At 44.4% G+C, this 21,672-nt stretch overlaps 1 protein-coding gene across 2 annotated transcripts in view; it reads left to right on the top strand.

The window, feature by feature from the left end:
* Positions 1–1,153: 1,153 nt before the first annotated feature.
* LOC137380193 (uncharacterized) overlaps positions 1,154–21,672 on the top strand; it is a 96,388-nt gene continuing 75,869 nt past the window's right edge. Inside the window, exon 1 of one of the 2 annotated variants that reach the window (XM_068051968.1) lies at positions 1,154–1,490. The gene's annotated coding sequence lies outside the window, so the exon portion shown is untranslated. Of the gene's footprint in view, positions 1,491–1,730; positions 1,820–21,672 lie in introns of those variants that run through there. The other variant, XM_068051969.1, reaches the window with a different exon arrangement.

Here is a 21,672-nt window from a genome sequence, read left to right as displayed (position 1 = left end):
CAAACTCCAACTCATCCAAACGCCGCTGCCTGCATCCTATCCCACACTAAATTTGCTTGATATCCTTTCCCTCACTAATTTTCACTAGTTCCATGCCCATAAAGTATCAACATTGAAAATCCCATTCTCATTTGCAAATTCTTCCATGGCCTTGTCTCACCTTACCTCAAAACATCCTCCCCTATGTCCCAACCCATGCCATTTGGTTTTCTAATTCTAGCCTCCCCTCATTGGCAAAGCCTTTAATCATGTTGGCCCTACTCTCTGGAACTCCCTCCCTAATCTCCTAAATTCCACCATCCCACTTCACTCCCCATCTTAAAAAGTTTCTCAAATGGGCGGCACAGTGGCGCAGTGGTTAGCACCGCAGCCTCACTGCTCCAGGGACCATGGTTCAATTCTGGGTACTGCCTGTGCGGAATTCGCAAGTTCTCCCTGTGACCGCGTGGGTTTTCGCCGGGTGCTCCGGTTTCCTCCCACATCCAAAGACTTGCAGGTGATAGGTAAATTGGCTGTTGTAAATTGCCCCTAGTGTAGGGAGGTGATAGGGAATATGGGATTACTGTAGGGTTAGTATAAATGGGTGGTTGTTGGTCGGCACAGACTTGGTGGGCCGAAGGGCCTGTTTCAGTGCTGTATTTCTAAATAATAAAAAAAATAAAACCCCACTTTCTGTCTTCTCACCTACCAATGCCCCCGTGCTCGTTTCACCCCTGCAACTTGCCAAGGAATATTTTTGACATCAAAGTCACAATATAAGTTGTCTTATGCTGATCCATTTACCAAGAGTCCTATTAGAATAAAAGTTGCTCCATTCACAGACACAAACAACAGACAAGTGCGAAAGCAGTTTGTTTCTATTCTGAGAAAGAGAGAGAGACAGACAGAGAGCCAGCAGCTGCTTCTGGGAGGGTTGGAGCCTCCAGCAGAACTCTGTTTAAATCCTGCCAAAGGAGCAGGCATGGAGGCTGGGCCAGATCTGGGCTATGAGCAAATTAATTCTTTGCAGTCAAATCCCATTACATCCTCTGTGATGTGTGAGGCAGGCTTCAGTGAGCGCCGCCCCAACACATGTAGCCCTTCCCATATGCAAACACACATTACAGCTGGATGTGCTTACTCAGCTAACAGCAGCCAAGGGGAGGGAGACTGTCTGCTTTACATGTACCGTGCTGCTTGGAGTCACAGGAACTTTGGGCTCTCAGTTTTATACAGGGCAGCATTGGGATTTGAAGAATACATTTAGTTTTCAAATTCAGCTGTGCAATTGAGTCGCTGTTCACACACCCCAGTTAATAAAAACCCAGATCTGGGTCAAAGATACCTGCTGAGGAAAAAAGGACAGATAGCAAACTGAACTGTCTGTCGAAGACAACTTTCTGGACTTTGAAAGTGAAAGGGATTATCTGTGTCTGCAGCACCAGGTGAATCCGAGTCTACAAAGTGCCTGCAACAATACATGCTTCATGACAAAGGAAACTCAGTAGCAGGTATGTCACTGAGAATTTCAGACTGTTTGTATATAGCTAAGGAAAGTTGCTAGTGGCTCGGTAACCATGGAAACACGATAGCAACAAGGTGACCAAGGATCTGGGACAGTAGATGTGCAATCGAGGGAATCGACTGATGGCTGGGTAACCAAGGACATGAGATCGAGGCTATGGGAGGGAGAGTGTGCTATGGTGTGTACGCAGTACAAGAGTGGCTATGTCTAGGACAGAGTACAGCGGCTGTGTAGCCAAGAATACATGACAGTGGCTTTGTGATGGAGAATCAATAAGGATATGAGGCAACGTCTATCAACTGAGGGTACACAGAGGTGGTGAGATGATCGTTGCTATGTGACTGAGGGCACGTGATAGTAGCTACGTGACAATGGCTATGCGCAGAAGGATAGATGATGTGGGATTGAAGGCGTGTGGCCGTACCTTGATGGCCAAGGGCATGTGACAGTTGCTAGCTGAGTGAGAGTATGTAATTGTGATAATTGATAAAGGACAAAATAGTGGTTACAGGCCAAAGGAGATGTATGACAATGATTGAACAGACCGCAGTGTGTGATGGCAGAAATAGAGTTAATTCAAAGACAATGATTCAAGTTCTCATGCTTTTTGAAAAAAAAACTATACATTCAATGGCTAAACTGTAAATATTCTATTGTACCATAGTGCATGCTGACTTTCAATAAAAGGCAATTTATTTTTATTAGTAAGTAAATTGAATATGTTTTCTTTCAATTATAAACAGGATCACTGCAGCAAGAGCATGTGTAATGCCACGGTAACAGTGATGCAGCATGCAAATAGCATTAATGAGGCATGATCTGTAATCTGACTGTGCTGGATAACAAGGTATCCCACTGGCTTTACATGTACACTCAAGCTTTAAAAAATTATATGGCTTAAAAGTCTCAGAGGAAAACATTAACCCTTTGAAAGTAGCAACAACAATTTGACCATCGCAAGATTAATGCTACTGTATAATACCTTATATTCAACCCAGGCGAATCATTCCACTGGCTCTGCTTTATTTAGTAATTTTTCTTGTTCCTAATGTTAAGACAAGACTGCAAACCCGGTCACCTCTCCTAACTATCCTCCCAGTTTCTGCTCAGAGTGTGATCCCTCTCCCCGCTCCACACCCCCTTAACCTTTGTAAAGTGTTTTACGATATTTTGCTACTTGAAGGTGCTAACTCAAGGTACATTGATGTCAGTTTGTGAATTACTAAAGACTGATAAGACCTGGAATACTTTTCATTTCTGCGAGTTTTAATATTATAAAGAATCTGCCCCATGTTACTTTTTAGCAGTGGTTTTATTGCACATTTTTATTAAAATTCTTCCTGAACAATTTTCAACATGAATCTCTTTAAGGGGTTTCAGAGATTATTCCCATTATTTTGAGCCTCTTTAGAGAGTTATCTCAGGGCCAGCAAAGATTAACAGTGTCAGCTTCTGAGTTTGCAAGTACACTTGAGAGTACCTGTATATATCCACGTGCATGTTCTTATGCAAGCTTATATTTTCTATATATATATATATATGCAGTGTATATATGTGTGTGAGTATGTCTGTATATGCATTTGAGTGCCAGAAGGAAGAGTGAGGAGATTGGGAATGGGATTGATGAACTATCGGAGCATTTGTCAATCTCACTACGAGGGGGTTGAGCCCTGGAAGCTGTTCCTCTACCTTTTCCTTGGCAGTGCCACCATGTGTTCTGTCTAGTGCAAAGAATTTTAGACAAGGCAAACACTAAACTAAGGAGAAGCAAGATTCCAACTCCTCCAAAGGGGAATTGAAGGTTATAGAGCTATTAGTGGCACACTACTTAATTTTGTTTGGGTGGGAGGTGGTGCGGGTAAGGCAAGTAATTTAAGGGTGAATTTTAAGATTTAATGCTCCTGGCATAGAATTTCATGTTATGGGGTGCTTATCTAAAATTCAAGTGCTGAGGTCAGTGCGACCAATTTACCTTCTTTCTGAAAGTATGTTCCTCCTGTGTGAAAGTAAATCAGGAGGTGGTGCAGAACAGAGGCCCCTGATGAAATAATCATACACAGCCTCTGGATGGAGCAGGTTTAATTACACATGATACTAATTTTGTAACTTTACCAAATCAGATTGAATTGACACTGATCCTGGCAAACAAAGATATCAGAATTGAGTTCTGCACTCCACCTGCCAGAAATGACATCTGACCCTAATGTGGGCTGAACTCTGTTTCTGCTCCCAGGTGCAGCGTCTGCTCAGACTGACTCACTGGGACCAATATTCCTCTACTTAATGCCCCGTTTATGCACCATTTCCCAGGGTGTCAAGGGTTGGAGACCCATAGCGTCAAGACTTTGTCCCATTTAAAGCTGATGTCCATTTTCTGGGGCATCTCAGTATGGGGGAGAATGTCCTACCTGGAACCAGCACGGACATACACATTGTATGTAAGTGACATAGGAATGGCAACATAACCCCTCTCACATCATTTCCCGGGATTTGGCCGGGTGGTGGTCTGCACTCCAAGCTAATTGGGTGTCAGGGGGCTGCCCCCTTGGAATTGAAGGACCTGTAAAGGGACTGTTAGCATTTCTATTAACCTCAGATAAATACACTGTTCTACATCTTTTGTGCAGCAGGATTGCACTTGGGCATGGAAGCCATCTTACTGTTTCTGACAGTGGATAGCAGTGCAGTTAAAACACTACATAGTCATTTACTGTGCTATAGGTCTGGACAATTTCACTCCCCAAACTTGGAGTAAGCACTGATTCCCAGGCACTAGTCACACCCACTGCTCACCCAGGATATTTGAACCCAGAAGTACAACTGGGTACAACTGAGGTGATAGCCCCCACTATCTCTTTACCTCTGTATGACTGTAGGCCTCCTCTCAAATTGGAATATCAATCTGATTAACTGATTCACTGTTTCTTCCTCCCCTGGAATCTCAGCCTGACTTAATAACTTGCCATTATATATAATTTGTGACCTGTGAATGAGATGGGTGTTTCTCAGTAAAACAGTATAATTGACCTGTCTGAAAATGGAATGACGCGAGTGATGGTTCAAGCCTTTAGCAGATTGAGTTCAGTACATTGCAGTGAATCAGCCTGGGGAGTTCCCTGGGCTCCTGCCCCAGGACTGCTTAATTCTAAGATTTCCTGTCTTGGTCGTGTGAAGTTGCTCACTTTTAGCCTCAGTCTTATGGCCCCCTGTCATTTGGAGGCCTCTTTCCCTGAGTACGTGCGTTTCTTCAGTTGCAATCCCAGATCTGCCTGTCAATTCAATGTCAGATATGGGGATTTCAAAATTGAAGCCAGTCGTGTGCTTCTGCTGGGTGGAGGATGGCTGGTGGAGGGTGTCGCCTGAACAATGGAGAGATCGATGACACAATAAAGTAACAGCTGATTTGTGCAAAACAAATTGAACCTGTTATCCAATTGCCTACAACAGAATCTATCAACTGTTCTGAATGTGTTAATTGCAGGAACATTTAGGTGATGAAATTGTAAATTTACACATGATATAAATAAATGGAAATGAGAGAGCTTGTCAAGGCTGCTCGTTTATCTGTACTTTGATGAACAAGGTGCTGCAGGTATTTTCAATGAACATAGGAGAGGAGTGGAGGGGAATGGAGTGGGGAGGAGAGTGAAGGGAAGGAGAGAAGAGAAGAGGAGAAAAATGGAGAGGGAAGGAGAGGAGAGGAGTTTATCAAAGTAGTTCTATTATCAGTAGATCAGTTAACAAGTTCTCTCTTGTATCCTAATATGGTGAAGGAGTAAAGGGAGTTTATTTGTTTGCGTCAGAAAAGCTGATATGAATCTGTTTGTCGAAAACTTATTTTCCATTCTGCCCTCACCTTGATCTCAGGGAATCTTTGTTTCCAAGCACACAGGTGACATGTTCTGTGTTTGTATATATGTACATTTCATGTGGCTTCTGGATGGGTAACAATATTGAAATAAGTGGAATTGACCTTGTAGCATTCAACTGATGTAACCACAACAGCTTTCTCTCTGAACAGACCCACAAATTGTACAAGTATCATATTGTAATCTTGGGTTATTAATACAAGAGAAAGGATAAAATGAGACAATTCAACCCATCAACCTCAAGAATCCTTAACTATTTCAGCACCATTCATGGAATGCCTATGTCACCTATTTTTTCCTTCCTATGTGTAGTATTATACACTTGTCTGCATTAAATTCCATCTGCCATTGTTCAGGCCATTTACAATTTTGCCCAAATAAAGCAAAATACTGCGAATGCTGGAAATCGGAAATGAAAACAGAAAATGCTGGAAACACTCAGCAGGTCAGGCAGCATCTATGGAGAGAGAAGTAGAGTTAACGTTTCAGGTCTATGACCTTTCATCAGAACTGGCAAAGATTGGAAATGAAATAGGTTTTAAGCAAGTGAAGCAGGGGTGGGGGAAAGAAAACAAAAGGGAAGGTGTGTGATAGGACAGAGAGCCGGAGAGATTAGCTGACAAGGAGGTCATGGGGCAAAGGCAAAGAGAGTGTGCTTATGGTGTGTTGAAAGACAAAGCATTATTGCAGAGAGAGTGTTAATGACAGAATAATGAACAGCCCTAGTCAAAGGCACAAACATGAAAAACCCAGTTTAAGGCAAGCATATGATAAAAAGAAATGGTAAAACAAAATAAAATAAAATAATAAAAAAGGGACCAGCCATGCTCAATGTTGAGTCCAGAAGGCTGTAGAGTGCCTAATCAGAAAATGAGGTGCTGTTCCTCGAGCTTGCACTGATGTTCACTGGAACACTGCAGCAGGCCAAGGACAGACATGTGGGTATGAGAGCAGGGGTATGTGTTGAAATGGCAAGCAACCAGAAGCTCGGGGTCATGCTTGTGGACTGAGTGGAGGTGTTCTGCTAAGCGGTCACCCAATCTGCGTTTGGTCTCCCCAGCGTAGAGGAGACCGCATTGTGAGCAGCGAAGTCAGTATTCTAAATTGAAAGTACAAGTAAATCGCTGCTTCACCTGGAAGGAGTGTTTGGGGCCTTGGATGGTGAGGAGAGAGGAGGTAAAAGGGTAGATATTACACCTCCTGCGATTGCATGGGAAGGTGCCGTGGGAAGGGGGCGAAGTGTCAGGGGTGATGGAGGAGTGGATCAGGATGTCATGGAGGGAACGATCCCTTCGGAATGCTGGCAGGGAAGGGGAGGGGAAGATGTGTTTGCTGGTGGCATCATGCTGGAGGTGGCAGAAATTGTGGTGGATGATCCTTTGGATGTGAAGGCTGGTGAGGTGGAAAGTGAGGACAAGGTGAACCCTGTTACAGTTCTGGGAGGGAGGGGAAGGGATGAGGGTAGAGGTGCGGGAAATGGGCCGGACACGGTTGAAGGCCCTGTCAACCACAGTGGGGGAGGGGGGGGGGAATCCTCGGTTGAGCGAAAAGGAAGACATATCAGAAGCACTGTTGTAGAAGGTTGCATCATCAGAACAGATGCGTCGGAGACAGAGAAACTGGGAGAATGGAATGGAATCCTTACAGGAAGCAGGGTGTGAGGAAGTGTAGTCAAAGTAGCCGTTGTAGTCGGTGGGCTTATAATGAATATTAGTAGACAGCCTATCCCCAGAGATGGAGACAGAGAAGTCGAGGAAGGGAAGGGAAATGTCAGAGATGGACCATGTAAAGGTGACAGAAGGGTGGAAACTGGAAGCAAAGTTGATGAAGTTTTCCAGTTCGGGGCGAGAGCCGGAAACGGCACTGATACAGTCATCAATGTACCGGAGAAAGAGTTGGGGGAGGGAGCCTGAGTAGGACTGGAACAAAGAATGTTCGACATATCCCATAAAATGACAGGCATAACTAGGACCCATGCGGGTACCCATTGCAACACCTTCTATTTGAAGGAAGTGAGTGGAGTTGAAGGAAAAGTTGTTCAATGTGAGGACAAGTTCAGTCAGGTGGAGGAGGGTGGTGGTGGATGGGGACTGGTTGGGCCTCTGTTCAAGGAAGAAGTGGAGACCCCTCAGACTGTCCTGGTAGGGGATGGAGGTCTAGAGAGATTGGATGTACAATTTTGCCCAACTCATTCCATAATTTTTGAGCTCCTCCTCTGATAAGATCACCCCTCCTAGTTTTGTATCATCGACAAATTTGAGATCCATTGGGTTTCTGAATCCAAGGTGTAGAAATTAGACTTCATTACCGTATAAAATGGACACAAAGAGGGCCAATTTTGAGGACCAACATTCCACGCCCAAAGAATGCCTGAAATTGGGTCGGGCCATTTCTTAGGTGCCCTGGCAGCCACCTAAACAGGTGTTAGGCCCCTCACATGTGTAAATGAGGGGTGTAACACTTGTTTTAGGTCTGCTCTGGGAAATTGGATATCGCAATATGCCAAAAGAAGGTAAGTTTAAAAATTTTTTTAAAGTGTTGCAGTGGAGGAGCAGGTGCCAGGAGAAACAGGTGTGCAACTGTGACTCCACAGTCCCACAAGGGACCGAAGATTCTCGAGGCCAAAATTTTGCCCTAGATGCCAGGATGGTCCCACTGATGCCTTTGGGTTCTCACCCTACCAAAGTAGGCAGGTTTAGGGGCAGGATATTTTTCTTAAATAATACCAATGGGTGCCTGTATCACTAGGGGTGCATCTCAATCACTTACTCACCAGGGGACCAATAAATATTTTCCAATTTCAAACAGCCCTAAGTGGAGTCCATTTTCATTTTATTTCTGTATCTGCCTACCACTCCTCCACCAGGACAGGTAAGGCAACTACTAGCTTGAGACTTCCTCTCCCCTGGTCATGCCACCTTCTGAAGTCGTCAAACTTATTGTGTGGATACAGGATCCATTGTAAACCAGGGTGCCCAGAAGTTGGCGGAGGAGGTTGGGACCTGGCATGTTTGGGTCTCGGGCCCTCTGCCACCCTCTCACTGGACTTAAACTTCTGAATGTGTGCTGAAAAGACTGTGAATTTTGACCCTTCCCTCTCCCCCACCACCATGTATATCAAGCTAAAAAGCAATGAGAGATTTGCATTTATATAGTGCCTTTCACAACCTCAGAACGTCCCAAAGCCCTTTACTGCCAATGAAATCCTTTTTTGAAATGTACACACTGTAGTAATGTAGGACTTACATCCCTCGTGCATACTCTGGCTTACCTTCGCTGTCTCAGATGTATCCTTGGCATCTCTTGGTGGGACAAGGTTACCAGCTCAGAGGTGCAGGAACAAATTCTGTTACTAAGTCAATTGATGTCTGCGATGGCTTGACCATGTTCATCAGATGGATAACGGCTGTATTCACAAAGACCTTCTGTATGGTGAACCAGCCAGTAGGTCACGATCTGCTGGACGTCCACATCTCCGCTACAAGGACACTTGCAAGCAGATATGAAGATGGTGGACATTGACATAGACAACTGGGAGACAGTCGTCGATGGCCAGGGCCTCTGGAGACTGACTGTTCGGAATTGGAAGAGGTGAGGAGAAACAGAAATGTTAGCTGACTGAGAAGCGGGCCCAGAGAAAACCGAGGCCAGCGAATCCGGCACTTTCTCAGCCTACTACCTTCATTTGCAGCAAGTGTGGCAGAGACTGCCATGACAGAGTGGGGCTGCTGAGCCACACCAGGTGATGTTTAACAGAGTTGACCAGCAAGGCGCAAACCATCGTTTCACAAGACGGAAGCCTGCCAGTGACAGTAACATGAGCAATGCCATGGAATATCTTCTAGATATGTAATTCCTCTGTGTAATACCCTGCCTCTTCTGAGCTGGTTTACTGTGCAATGAAGTTACTCTCACAACAAATTGACCTGTGGTTAGTTTAATTTCCAAGGGCTGTGCTTTTGAAACGAGTCCAGCTGATGTCTATTCTGACAGTAAAATAATTCTGAGAAGCATAGACAAGCCAGGACACTGCTGTGAGTTGAACTTATCACACATCACTATCACTGCTGCAAGGTATAATCTCTCATCTTAATCTGTTCACTCTGAAGATTGACATCACAGCAGAACACAACACGTTTCCCACTTGACAGTCGGTGCTGATTATATTGAATGTCCGATCAGGGATAACAGCACCACAAGGGAGTGAGGGCCCCTACATCATATTGGAAATGGCCCCTGAGAATGAGGAGATATAGTCAGATGGTGCCCTCCCCCAGGATATTTTGTAGTTGAAAAGTTTACACACCTTTTTCCAGTGTGGAATTTTTTCTAGAAGATTTTAACGTTGCAGAAAATTTGGGGATTGGGGTTATTAAGTCAAAGTTCCACACTGAAGACAGGAATGAAGTAGAAGACCAATTCATCCTGTGTAGTCCTCAGTGCATATTATCTTTCACTATGTGGATATTCAAGTAAAAAATTGGATAGGATTAAACACGATTCCAATTACATTTTTATTCTCTATTTTTGTCTTTCTGCTCTGAAGGTGTCAGCTTATGCTGAGGCCCAGTTCCACAGGTTTTGGCAGTCCTTTGGCACCTTGCCCAAGCGATAACTCTTTCAGTGAGAACATCGGAGAGGGTGGGGTTGACAGTGTCATCATACAGAAAAGACTAATCCTGTCCTCACCTGATGTAAACATAGAAACATAGAAAATAGGAGCAGGAGTAGGCTATTCGGCCTTTGAGCCTGCTCCGCCATTCATTATGATCATGGCTGATCCTCTAACTCAGTAACCTGTTCCGGCTTTCCCCCCTTGTATATTAACACAGACACACAAACTCTCCAATAATAGCAACCACCCCACTGCTTCACTTCGCTAAACTCAGCACAAACTAGGGTTCAAATCAGGAACATTCAATACTACAATGCATCCACTGATCCACTGGGTGGGGAGGCAAGGGGTCTCATCCATATTTAAAGCATAGTGTTAACACCTTTTCTAATTGAGTCTTTTGAGTTTTGAAAGAGTTAACAAAAAATTAGGGAATCCTCCTCCCTTTTACTTTATACTATTGTCCCATTGAGAAGAATGTCCAGCATCCAGCACCCCATGTTCAGTTCCTATCGAAATTTCTCGGTTAATGAACAAACTGTACCCGCGTGCAGCAAGACCTGGACATCATCCAAGCTTGGGTTAATAAGTGGCATTCATGCCACTTTTGTGCCACACAAATGCCAGGCAATGATTATCTCCAACAAGAGAGTCTAACCATCTCCCCGTGACATTCAATGGCAATGTGTTATTGTAAGAGTTCCTCAGGGCCGTGTCATAGGGCTGACTATCCTCAATGGCTTCATCAATGACCTTACCTCCATTGTAAGGTCAGAAGTGGGGATGTTCGCTAATGATTGCACAGTTTTCAGGTCCACTTGCAACTCCTCAGATAATGAATCAGTCCATGCCTGCATGCTACAAGACCTGGGAAACATTCAAGCTTGGGCTGATAAATGGCAAATAACATTTGCGTCACACAAGTGCCAAGCAATGACCATCTCAAACAAGAGAGACTCTAACCACCTCCCCATGACATTCAACAGCATTACCATTACTGAATCCTCCACCATCAACATCCTGGGGGTTACCATTGACCAGAAACTTAACTGGACCAGCCACATAAATACTGTGGCTACAAGAGCAGGTCAGAGGCTGGGAATTCTGTGACAATTGGCTCACCCCCTGATTCCCTAAAGTCTTTCAACTGCCTACAAGATGGATGAGTGCCTGGATGAGTGCAGCTCCAACAAAACTTAAGAAGCTCAACACCATCCAGGACAAAGCAGCCCACTTGGTCGGCACCCCATATATTACCTTAAACATACAGTCCCTCCAATATGGCTGCAGTGTGTAACATCTACAAATGCATTGCAGCAACTGAACAAGGCTTCTTCCACAGCATCCTCCAAACCTGTGATCTCTTCCAACCAGAAGGAAAATGACAGCAGGCGCATAGGAACACCACCACCTGCAAGTTCCCCTCCAAGCCACTCACCATTCTGACTTGGAACTACTGCTGGGTCAAAATCCTGGAACACCCTTCCTACCAGCACTGTGGATGTACCTACACTACATGACTACAACAGTTCAAGATGGCTCACCACCACCTCTTTAAGGGCAACTATGGATGGGATAAATGGTGGCCTTGCCAGTGACACTCACATCCCAGGGATGACTAAATAAATAAAATTAAAAATCCTGTGCTGAGAATACTGCCAATGGCACTCTGATAGGGATTGATTGTGGGTGTGTAAGTAGCCAAAGATGGTTTCCCTCCTAATTTGACTTCACTTCCCTCTTGGTCCCCACTTGCTGTTGTTTTCCATAGGAGACAAATGGAGGACAGGAAAGGATGTGGTTCTAATTTCAAGTCAAAATTACCACAAAACCACAATATCTGTCTCTTTATTTTTACAGTTTGGAAAGATAAAGAAAACAAACTGCCCACTGTAAAATAAATGTTTCATACAAGGACAGAAAACTGCCAAGTAGGCAGCCAACATTGCGGCAGCTTTCGGCACCAGCGGCTCAATTGTTCATTCCTGCAGCTTTTTGACAGCTTGTGATGCCATCAATCATGAAGAGATTCTGAACCGGATCAATTTCTGTTTAATATGCTGTTTCTAAATCTCCATATTACAAGATGCATGCTAATTCTAATTCCATTGACTTTGCACTAAAGATAGGAACCCCATAACTCAGTGTAGGGGTCTCCTGGGAGAAATAATCTTGGTTGGAATCGCCTCAGTGGAAACTTCGATTAGTGGATCTCTTAACAGCGGTGGTGCCTTAGTTTCTCTTGTGTTAATATTTGAGTGGCAACAGCCACAAGCGTTGACTTGTCTGAACCTTGGCTTGAGGAGATGTTTGTTTCCTGTGAATCTTAAGAATTGCACTGGTTTATGAAATCTGTAACTTGTGCCAGAGAATTTTTTTGTTATGTGGAAACCTACTGCTATTATTGAGGTACTTCTCGGGCTCCCTGCAAATGTCGATGCACTCCCTGTTCTAAGTGATAGATCGTTGGCTACCCAAAAAGAAACATTGTTGAAATTATATTATGAATGATAACAATATAATTAATATACAGTAATAGAAACAACGGGAATAATTTTAACCTAAGCTGCCCGTCGGGAAACCGATGGGGTTGGGTGCAATACTGGTTTTACACCCCGGCCCATACTGTTCACCATTGGCTTATGGGGAGTATCTATATGCAACCGATCCCATCAGTTTCACGATAGGCATCTTAGGTTAAAATCGTCCCCATGTGCGTCAACATACAGAAATTTGAGTGATCAATGGACAGATTTTTGGCACTGTGGGCCTTCAGTTTGAAAACCCAAGACTTAGATCTTTCGTGTTGTGTTCCTCACTTTCCCTTTTCTAGCCTAAAACATCAAATAACTACAAAGTTACTCCTAGACGTCACTCCAAATAAAGCAGGCAATCCACAATGTTAGCCCCCAGACATGTTGAATTATTTTGAGGTGCACATTTCCGAGGAAGGGATGCAGCGGCAGAGTCAGACTTTGATCCACTTCTCCTATAATTTCACTGAAATTCGGACTTTGGCAGCCTTGATTCATTTGACTGTTGTGAGTCATACATTGTACCAAACATAAGTTAATGCTCATCAGCTCAGACATCATGGAATGATATGCATCTGTTGATATGAAAATACCTTTTGGAAAAGCAATTTGAAATGTTTGGGCTCCTACAGTCCTAGATATCGTCTATTCAATTATTCATTCCTGAAGTTCAGTGAAAGCATGTGATGCCATCAAATCACGGACTTTCTTCCCATGCAGCTCCTCAACAGAAAGGTTGCTTCGTAATATGCAGCAGTGGTTAGATCGGCCACCCACTCCTGTGCAGGAACTCAGCCCTCACTAAAAGGCAAAACCCTACAGGGATAACCCTGTCTCTTGTACAGAAGCCATTATAGCCAGCACTGGTATCATGCCCAATCATCTCAAGCCCATATGAACTTCCAGCATTGCATCATTTGGAAAACTGAGCAGAGTTGGCACAGTTTCACTTGCCTTGCCACAGATTTTCTATTCAATTTTTGATCTGGACATGGAACTGAAATATTTATTGAATTGACTTTGCAATAAAGTATCTCTTTCAATTTATGTGCCCCTATCATTAACACAGCAGCGGAACAGTGTTGGCTGGGCTGCAGGTGTTGATTTGCAGTTTTTCGAATGATTATTCATGTGTTCAGCTGAAAGAGGATTTGGCAGATGTTGGTTGTAAAATGATTTGACTTTTTGTCTGGTGCATAATCGAGGTGTGTTATTCCAATTTGGTGATGGAAATGACCAATTTGGTATAACTGTTGAATCTTCCTGGGCTGGTACAAATGTATTATGATATATACTGTATTTACTAGGCTTCACTTCATAGGTATACTCAGTGTATGTATTGTGTCCTGTGGACATTGAGGAAGAAATAGGACCTTGTAATGCCTGTTTGCAGGTGAAAGCAGGCTCCACAAGGCTTAATTTTCGGTACTAATGTCCTGTGTCCCAGGGGCATCTGAGAAATATCCAATCCAAACTGGGGGCTACATAGAACAGGCATTATGTCCCTTTCACATATAAATGGACTTTCCTTAGACCAGATGTCATCGGCAAATTATTAGAATTTTTTTTTTTCATTTCACTTAGAATATGAGCATAAGATTAAAGGAACAAGTACAAAATTCACAAACCACGAGCAAAGATACACATTCAAAAGCTTTCTCCCCACTGGATAATGGATATATACTACTTGCTCGCACAGGAAGGAGTTGAGTTAGGATCAATTGAGATCTTTATAAGGGAAATGGATGAATATTAGTTGAGACAAGGGATTGAGGGTTGTAGACATTAATACTGTATGATATTTTTCAGTAGTTACAGGTTCCTAACTGCAGTGCATGAACAGGTAATGGCCATGGAGGCCCGGGGTGGGAAGGCCACAATAAAATAATTGTAATTAGATCCTTCACAGAATGGACTTGATGGGTTAAGTGGGTCTCTCTCACTCCAGACTTTCTTATGCTATTATTTTCTATATCTCACCAGTGAATGCTGCAAACAGCAGTGGATTCAGAAAGAACTCCTGCAGAACTCACTGCTTCTCCAACAGGAACTTCATCTGTTTATCTTCTGCTTTCTATTACAAGGCTGATTTTCAAATTAGCCAGCTAATGTACCATGAATTCGGAGTGCCTTAGGCACAGAATCTTACCAAGTGGCTTCTGAAAATCAATTTTAATTATATCGGCAGGATAGACCTCAGCTGCAAGCTCATTTAAAAATTCCAGATAAATCATGTTGCAGAGTTACAAGGTGTTACATGCCATTTCTGCCCGAAGCAAGCACAAGGACTTCTTTTGGAGGGTGGGAAGTTGGCCCGCGCCTAAACTGAATCAGCTGATAGGTCAGGTCTGGGGAGGGAGTCTTGAACAAGCTAGCAGCAGGACAGAGTATTAATATTGGCCCAGGAGGAGCAGGTGAGCCTGGGTCCTTTTTCTAAGTGGCATCCAGTGGTCTCTTTAAGGATGGCTGGTTAGGTTGCTCAATACTTGGTAGAGCTCCACCTATTTGTATCTGAACCACCATCATAGGACCTTTCTTTCTTTCTTTGGCCTCCTTGTCTCGAGAGACAATGGGTAAGCGCCTGGAGGTGGTCATTGGTTTGTGAAGCAGCACCTGGAGTGGCTATAAAGTCCAATTCTAGAGTGACAGACTCTTCCACAGGTGCTGCAGATAAAATTGGTTGTCGGGGCTGTTACACAGTTGGCTCTCCCCTTGCGCTTCTGTCTTTTTTCCTGCCAACTGCTAAATTGTACCAGACATATTTTGGGCATCAATGGGATCGATGAGGTACCCCCCACATAAACCCCCCTGTCCTGAAACTCACCCCCTAGATTTTCAACTCTTAGTTAAGAAACAGGTGACAGTTAGTTGAATATCTCCCCCATTCTGTTTGTAACGCCATACTAACTACTGCACATAGATCAAGCCAATCTGATTATCTGCAATTGGCTCAAATGCCCTTAAATGAACATTGCTTGTGTCCCCTTCCTGGTTTATAACTGATTCATGCTACACTCCTTTTCTGAATGTCAGGATTATATTATCAATCCTTCAATCCTCAAGGAGAGTCTCTTATATTTTTGGAGCGCCTAAAAATGTGAAGCAGGGCCTCTCCTCATAATTCCGAGACCTATTTCTTTAAGGATTCCAGGGTATATCCTATCTGGTTCAGCTGCCATTTAATGCTTGGATTATCTTCACAGCACATTCTTTACTGACGTCTGTGTATGTTATGGATTCCTGAACTCATTTAACTGGATCTGGAATTGATCCATACATTTGATTCCAGTTAGATTGATGTGAAGAATTTATTTAACTGTCACCTTTGATCCTCATAATATTTCTAACCAATTAATGACAGATTGGACCAAACATGTCTTTAGTGTCTTGGCTTATTTTGTTTGTAGCTAAAAAGAATTTTTTTTGATTCCTCTTGCTGCTATCAACATCTTCCTTTCTACTGGTCTCTTAGCCTTCCCAATTCTCTGTGTGAGTATGTAAAAGAAACATCCTTTTCCTTTAAATGTGTTCCTTCATATCTATTTAGGTGGAATAATTTGCTGTATCCATGTCTTTGTTATTCTTACACTTGATTATTCCAATTACCAACTAGCCAGCCTCCCATCTTCCATCCTATGTCAACTGTCACGCAAACCCACACCTGCCTAGACTGAGGTACACATTATTTCACCACATGAACATCAAAACTTGAAATTGCAAACTCTGACTGGAAAGACATTTCCATGGTAACAGACAATGTTGAAACAATGCAGACTCTGCAGTTGCTCTCCAATACACAGAAGTGGTCAGACTAGTTTTAGTCACATGGCTAGCTGGCTGGGGCAGAGAAATTTGAGCCCGCAACAACGGAAGTGAAAAGACTGTTCCATATAAGGAACTAGTCACATGACTAACCTGCTGTGTCCCCTGGGAGCTTTTTGAATTTGAACTGCCAAGCAAAGGAATTGTCAGGCAGAACGCCATGTGCTCTCCTGGAACTAAGAAGATCTCCTGCCTGTCTGCCTGCCTATCTCTCAGGGAACTGAAACCATAGAAGACACGTGAAACTCAAGCAGAAAAAGTTTTGCCACGTAAACAAAGTTTTAAGACAATTACTGGGCCACAATGAAACACAAGAATATAACTATAATCTAGGACTACAGCGAGCTCGAGAAACAGTAACAAGATATTGCCTTCAACTGTTCTACTTATCTCCTCTTCTACTCTTTTCTGTCCCTATCTTGCATGTTTATATCACGTGTGCATGCTAGCGTCAGTGCGTCGTATATCCACAGGTGTGAACTGTATTAGGATTAAGGTTAAGGTTTAATAAATTTCATCTGCTTTAAACCAAAAAAAGCCTGTTTGTGCTCAGTCATTTGCCTGATAATTGAAAACTATGAACATGGATTCACCAAAAGGGGAGCTTTAAACACAGTGGGCTGAATTTTACCGGCCCCTCGACGCCGCGGGGAGAGACCCGTCATGACCCGCAATGTTGAGAAGGGCCTGCCGCATATTACTGGCGGTGACGGGACCTCAGTGCGCAGCCGCCCCCCCCACAACTAACCGCACGGCGGCAGCATCACAATTAGCATATGGAAAAGAGTACTTACCTTTGCTGATTATGCAGCCCGCCGCCTCTCCACTGACACTTTCAGATTTTTCACAGAACGGGCGGCCGTCGCGTGCTGTCCCGTTCACGATTTGCAAAACCGGTGGGTCCTCAGAGGCAGAAGTTGTCACCACCAAAGTAAGTTCTGTTATTCAAGGGTCTCACTCTGCATTACGGAAGGGAGGAGGGAGGGGGAATTTTCAGGGATCTCACTCTGCATTCATAAAGGGAGGAGGGGGGATACACAGGGGTCTCACTCTGAAAGGGAGGGGGTCTGGGAATACTGGAGGGAAGGCTCTGCTGGCATGAAGGGAGGTACCATGTACCATCCCTCCGTTAACAGTGTATGCTCTGTGTTTGTGAGGGGGCAATGGCACACTAGGCACCCTGTGTGTAGGAAGGATGCCAGAAAGGGCAGGAGCATTAAGGTTATATGGATGGTGGGGGCAATCGATTCAACTGGTAGGGTCTTGATGTGGTCCTGCTGTGCCACTCTGAGTGTTGGCCAAGATGGGCAATGCCATGGCACGCCACATAGTTGATCCAGGAAAGCAGCTGATGTACCCGTCAAAATCAATCCATGCCCTGTTAGGAACCTTCGAATACATGCAGGGTTCAGCTTTATTGATCACATGGAAATAGGTATGGCTCATCCTACATTGTGTGATCCTCTGCTCATGAGGATCAGTATGCGCCAGAGGCAACAGGCAGGTGGGATCCACGTGGAGGCCCCGATCGTGAGCAGCAGCCCCCAAGGGGAGCTCGCCATTACGTTTGCCATACATCTACAGGCCCCACATGACATGCCATCGGATGTCAGAGCACCAGTGTCAGAGAAGATTGTACATATAGAGAGGGTGGTGACACGTCTCTGTGCCCTGCTCAGGGATGACCTGCAGCCCATGGGCTCCAGTGTACATCCCATGCCTTTGGTCCTCATAGTGGCAGTGGTTCTCAAGCCTGAAGCCTCTGCAGCCTTTTAGGGGCCCACCAGAGACCTTTGTGGGGTCACACAATCAGGGAGGTCACCGATGCCCTGCACCGGAGGGTCAGTGAGTATGTCCGCTTCAGGACGGACTCTCACAGCCAGGTCCAGAGGGCCAGTGGTTCTGGCACCATTGCCAGAGAACCATAGGTTGTAATGTTCATAGACTGTACTCATGTGGTCATTAGACCTACTGCCAGGCTACCATCTGCAGACGTCACTATTAAAAGAGTCCTCTCAATCTTGGTGAAGCTGGTATGTGATCACCGCAGATGCTTGCAGCAAATGTGTGACTGCTTCTCAGGCAGCTGCCATGACACCTGGGTCTTGAGCCAGTCCCGGCTGTGACCACTGTTCACTAAACTGGCTCAGATGGAGAGATAGCTTCTTGGAGATAAGGGCTAGCCTTTGCAGACATGGCTCCTGACACCAGTGAGAGACCCCGCCACTGCTGCAGAGGAGAGATACAACGTCAGCCACTGAGCTACAAGAGCCATTGAGCAGGAGATCAGCATGCTGAAAGAGCGCCTCCAATTCCTGTATGGATAGGGTGATGCCCTGTACTACGGGCTGAAAAGGCCAGCTCCTTTCTTCGCTGCTCTGCACAACTATGCACCCAATAGGGGCCAGGCCTGGCATGATGAGGAGAGATGTCAGCAGGATTCCTCCTTAGACTATGAGGACGCCGAGGACCTACAACATGAAAGACGGCACCCAGACTCTGCACGCAGGGCTAGCAGTGAGCTAGGGATGTATGGAAGTGGTTTATCAGATGAAGGCTGCCTGCTCCATAGGAACCAACATGAGCTTTGCAAGCCACACATCATCCTCACCCACCTGCTGTGCACCAATCCACATCTGCATCATCCCTGTGTAAACCATTAGAGGCAGCAGCTGACTGAGCCAATGTCCATGTCACTGCATCCGTGGAAATGCTCATGAGTAATGGTGGCATGGCAATGATGTTATTGCATACGTTGGTTCTCCTGAAGGGCCAATGGTGCAAAGGGATGTGACATCGGTGCTACATGCTGGCACACATCATTCACACAGAGAAAAGGACACACGTGTTGGTGAGGAACATTTAGTGAAAGATGTATTTACATTGCTGTGACACCCGTGCATTCCCATTTGGGTCAGTGTGTTTTCTGTAAACCTTTTATGATCTATTTAAGTCTCACGTCCTGGAATGTGCAAATTTAGCATTATGCACCCAAGCGCAGCACGCCTACAAGAAGGAATGTTACACATGAATAGGGGAAGAGGATTGCAACTTCACGGGACACTGGGACACAGCAGGGTAAGTATGAGGCAGCAGAGCGGAAAGTGCTGGGGTAACTCAGCAGGTCAGGCAGCATCTGTGGAAACAGAAGCAGAGTTAACTTTCACGTCTGTGAACTTGGACAAGTTAACTCTACTTCTCTCTCCACAGATGCTGCCTGACCTGCTGGATTTCTGCAGCACTTTCTGCTTTGCTGCCAGATTGACAGCAGCCCCACTCTTCGGTAGTCAGGTAACTATTTCTTTGACAGCTTTGACAGCTGTCAAAGCCTCTCTCATTGCGCCAAATGTCCCGCCTCACCCCGTGTAATATGGGGAGGGCGGCTCGGCGCCGTGATTCTCATGAGCCCCTGTGCGTAATATCGTGGGGGCTCTGCGGTGGCTGCTAAATGCAGGCACCCTGCTGCGTTGAAAGGGCACCGCTGCGCTGCATGGCACCCGAATAAAATTCAGCCCAGTGTGTTTAAAATTAAACCCTGTTACAATAAGATCAGGTGAAGACAGCAAGAGATCCCCTGGACACATTGCTCACCTGGTCGTAACAAAACTTCAACTCACACAAAACTCTGCTACTGGTACATTAACTCACGCCAGGCATTCAGCTCTGGAATCTCTCCTAACACTGTCCGCCACCCTATCTCTCCCTCCTTCTTCAAGACGCTAGTTAAAGCCTACCTCTTTGACCAATGCTTTTGGTCATCTGTCCTGATGTCTCCTTATGTGGTCCAGTGTCAAATTTTGTTGAACAACTTGAAGGGTCCTGAGACATTTTACTACATTAAAGGTGCTATATAAATATAAATTGTTGTTGTTGTTGAAGTGAATGTTGTTATGACCTCTGTGACACCGTTAACATTAAAACACAAGATATGAACTCCCCAGACTAATTTAAAGAAGTACACAATAAGATTTCACATTTTAAGACTTTTACTATATCAACTAAACTAATAATCAATATTAACTAGACAGTGCTTTGAAAATAGCTAATACACTAAATTACAGAGAAAGATATTAACGTATTAAAAAATTTGAAAACACCACACCACCTTTATATGTTATTCATTGAAGCGGTATCTTTGCAGTTAAAAGTCCCAAATCCTTCCCAGTTGCAATGGGTTGGATTTCCCAGTCCTTCTCAAAGTCAATGTCCTCTTCGTTCACTTCTTCCGAGGACTTTCGACGTGGACTTCCATGAATAAGGCGATCTCTGGTGATCCTGTTGGCCTTTTTACTCTTCCGTAAACTTCTGCTTTTGAATTGGGTTCAAGATTCAGCAGCCTTTTGCTGTATCATTGTACTGAGAACAGATGTTTTTTCTCTCTCTTGCTTCTGAGGCTGCCATTGCTGATCTTTGAGTGTTCCGATCTTCCTTCCAGCCTGCAGACTTTTGAAAGTCTGTTGAATTTATCCAGAATCAAAAGTCAGTGGCCATTTGCCTTTTCCAACATGCAGAGTCCATATGTCAGGCCATAGCAGAATCACCTGGGCCTTCCTTTGTTTCCAGGTGTTAAAAATTCAATCGCAGTAGGGTTGATGTGAGGTCACATGTCTCCTCTAAATCCTTCTTACACTACATTAAAAATCACAATTTTTAAAAATATAATCATATTACAAAGTCCAGCCTTCATAACAATGTGTACAGGCAAATCTCAGCTGCAGAACCTGTTCAGTGTTGTGACCATTACATTTGGAAAGTATCATTCTAAATTTTAAGGAGCAGGACGTAGAGTTCAGTCCTTATTTCCTGTGTGACCTTAAGCAACTTCTCATTTTTTTTTGCCCCCTCTGCTCCACTTTTACAAGACTCAAAGCTCAATTGGTACCACTCATGCCTTCGTGTTAGAGGGTTCTGTGTCTGAGCCCTATTCTGGAGCTTTGAACACATAATCTGCATATAATGAGCACTGATGCTCTAGTGCAGCACTGAAGGAAGTGCTGCACTGTTGGAGTTGCCTTCTTTCAGATGAGACATTAAACTGAGGCCCTGTCTGCCTTCTCAGGTGGACAGGAGAGTTCACCGGCACTATTTGAAGGAGAACAGAGGAGTTCTGCTGGTGTTCTGGCCAACATTTATCCCTAATCTGACACCTAAAACAGATGATCTGGTCATTTATTTCATTGCTGTTTGTGGCACCTTACTCTACGTGAATTGGCCTCCATGTTTCCTACATTACAACATTGATTACACTTAAAAAATGTTTCATTGGTTGTAAAGCGCTTTGGGATGTCCTGAGGTGTGAAATGCACTATAAAAATGCAAGTTCTTCTT

This window comes from Heterodontus francisci, chromosome 19 (genome assembly GCF_036365525.1).
Source record: "Heterodontus francisci isolate sHetFra1 chromosome 19, sHetFra1.hap1, whole genome shotgun sequence".
NCBI lineage: Eukaryota > Metazoa > Chordata > Chondrichthyes > Heterodontiformes > Heterodontidae > Heterodontus > Heterodontus francisci.
This window is presented reverse-complemented; position numbering and strand designations above follow the sequence as displayed.